The sequence below is a fragment of the Hevea brasiliensis genome, chromosome 7 (assembly GCF_030052815.1).
Source record: "Hevea brasiliensis isolate MT/VB/25A 57/8 chromosome 7, ASM3005281v1, whole genome shotgun sequence".
Classification (NCBI taxonomy): domain Eukaryota; kingdom Viridiplantae; phylum Streptophyta; class Magnoliopsida; order Malpighiales; family Euphorbiaceae; genus Hevea; species Hevea brasiliensis.
This window is the reverse complement of record NC_079499.1, coordinates 12,312,554-12,315,408: the sequence shown is the minus strand read 5'-3', so window position 1 is coordinate 12,315,408 and position 2,855 is coordinate 12,312,554. Positions and strand designations below refer to the sequence as shown.

General features: G+C 41.6%; 1 long non-coding RNA gene across 1 annotated transcript; it reads left to right on the top strand.

The window, feature by feature from the left end:
- The first annotated feature begins 572 nt into the window (after nt 1-572).
- On the top strand, nt 573-1,969 carry LOC131181655 (uncharacterized). The gene is made up of 3 exons (XR_009150151.1): nt 573-661; nt 1,112-1,170; nt 1,750-1,969. It is a non-coding gene; the product is annotated as an uncharacterized LOC131181655 (long non-coding RNA).
- The last annotated feature ends 886 nt before the right edge of the window (nt 1,970-2,855 follow it).

Sequence of the window (2,855 nt, the reverse complement as noted above, 5' to 3'; positions counted from 1 at the left end):
CCTCTCCACCCCACCACGGCCACCACGCCACCCACCCGACGGCGCCGCCAGCCAATGGCACGGCCGCTCAACGGCCGGAAAAACGCGCCTGAAACACCCCCTGCGTGCGCGCGCGCCACTCCTGCTTCCCGGCCCAAATCCGGCCGATCCGGCCACCGATTGGACCGGGTCTTGTGTCCAGAATCATCTACTCGGCGAGAGCTTTCCATAGACACCAAGAACGCCGAAATCCATCTAGCGGATTGTCCGATTTTTGCTCGGGAAGATTTTAGCCCATTTCGACTTTTGGGCTAGATTTCTCGAAAACCGTGAATCCCACAAGGAAACCGAGGCCACCAGCACGCTCCATTCGTCGAGAGCTTCGCAACGACATAAATTTCAAATTTTTCCGACACCGTTTTTCGGTGGGTCCCACGGAACTTCGCAGTGTATTTTCGACCATTAAATGAGCTTAGAAAATTCTGAAAAATTTATGTACTAACCCCCGTGTTATGGGCTTCGTGTAGGTATCCTCGATTCGCGGAAATTCGGCGATTGGACCGGTTCGCAAATTTCGGGCGAACGGACGTTCTGGAAAAGTCTCCGAATTGGACCGAGGTTTTGGCTAGCCCCCCCATTGTCAGACGTCCCGAGCGCGTTCCCGAAGTCGGAATCGGCAAAGGTAAACTCGAACCTTGTTTTTTCGTAATTTTCTAGTGCTTAAATAGGATTAAAAATCCATAAAATATTCGTGGTAGCTTAGAAAATTACGATTCTTTTTGCAATAGCTTAGTAATATTGCTAAGGACCGCGGGGCAAAGTTTTATAATTTTTAGAGCTTGTTTGGGCAGTTTTTGCAAAAATGATCAATAATAAGGACTAAATTGAAATTTTGCGTATTGTGATGGATGATTGATTTGATGGGCCCAGAAGGGGCTGTGTGATATGATTGAACGGTTGATATATGGATTGTGAATATAGAAGTGCGTTTTTTTGCCCTTTTGCAGGTTGGGTAGGTCCTAGGTATAGGGGAGACTCTGCCGGATTTTCGGCACGACTTAGGACGTAATTGGTCTTTTTCTTTGTTTGTATTGAGTCAGATAGTATTAAATAATTGTAATGTAATTGTCAGGTGAGCCGGGACAGCCTTCTTCCTCCGCCCAGCCGCCACAGTAATTTGTCGTCAAGTTTGTGAGTAAAATATTAATTTTAATTGTAATTTCGATATTATTATATGTTCAGCATGCCCATGCATCACTTATATGCATATATTTATGTAGTTAAACTCTAGGCACGAATTATTTTGCATTCATAACTGTTAATGTGCCATGAGTGTTGTTGTGGTAATTTGGAGCAGTGTGCGTGCGTTGGCGTGCGTGTGATGTGGTGTGGACTATGGATAGGACGGGGTAGTCACGGCTTGAGTTCTTCGCTGGGACCCGTTCCTTCGAGGGGTAGTCACGGCTTGAGTTCTTCGCTGGGACCCTCGATTTGGTTTATTAAGCGAAAGTCCGGCTTGAGTTCTTCGCTGGCACCAGGTTGGATTTAAGAGAGCTGTATAGGGGATCAGCTCCCAATATATTATGATTGATGCTACAGGGTGTGTGAGTGCTCCAAATTACCTTTTTGATGCTATGATGTGAATATGATGTTGATGTTGCATTTCACTCTACAGGGTGCATTAGTTACAGATAGTTATAAAGATTATGGTTAAAATTGATATTTTACTCTCTGAGTCGAACGCTCACTCCTGTTCAAAAATTTTTACAGGCCACAGGAGGATATTTTGTTCTGGGTTAACCTGCTTTTCTACTTCGCAGGTTGTTTATCAATATTTGTGTAATTTTATTTACTCCTAGAATTTCCGCATGTGTTAGCAGTGATTATTTGAATTTGGTCTGTAATATTATTATCATGTTGGACCTGTAAACTTAATACTCTATGTCTGTTTGATGGATTGGATGAGGGAGCTGAGCTCCCATTTCTTTTATGATGCTATGAGTATGTGGATAGTGAGCTGAGCTCCCCAATTGACTATATATTGTGTTTACAGGTCGGGTGAGTTGAAAACTCCCCGTTGGAAAGTCCATTTTATGGCCGGACTCTGTCCGTTTGTTTTCTTGAAATTGGGCCCAAATGGGCCTTAGAGTTGAGTTAATGAACAGTTAGGCTTACTACGGGCCTCGGGGGCTTTAAGCTGGCCCAGGTCCTAGTGTCGGTCCGGCCCATAGGTTGGGTCGTGACAAATTTCTTCATTTACTGGCACACACCTCAACACTTCAGCCAGAGAGGAAATACAAAAATAATTCCTCCCACTAGTCAAGCTAGTGAGGCATTCAGTTATTTGGTCATGACACTGTGATTTCAAACTGTTTTAACAATTTTCTAAACATTAAAATGCCAACCATACACCTACTATTTTACTTTCCCAACAGTTTGGCTCATTAACACATTTTTCTTCTCAATCAAAATTTTCAATACAAATAAAGTCATAATTTAATTTTCATAATTCATTTAACACAAATTGCAAAGGAAAATTCAAGAAAAGTTTATATGTTGTACACAAACCTCTTACAAGTTACCTTGACCTTGACTCGGTCTTTCTCAGTATCCTTCTCAACTGAAACACATAATTTATAGTGTTTCAATATCACAACTTATAATAATTCGAATAATAAATTTTTATGTCTACTTAATTGTACCCCTAAATTTGCTTAAAATATCACTCCTTAAACTTTGTATTTTAGGGTTACTATTCATGGTACTATTCAAGGTAAAATATTGACTTCTTCATGCTTAATAGGTATGTGAATTCCAATTACACCCACATACCACATTTTGAGTAGCTAATTTGTTGGTCTTGGTTGCCATTTAAA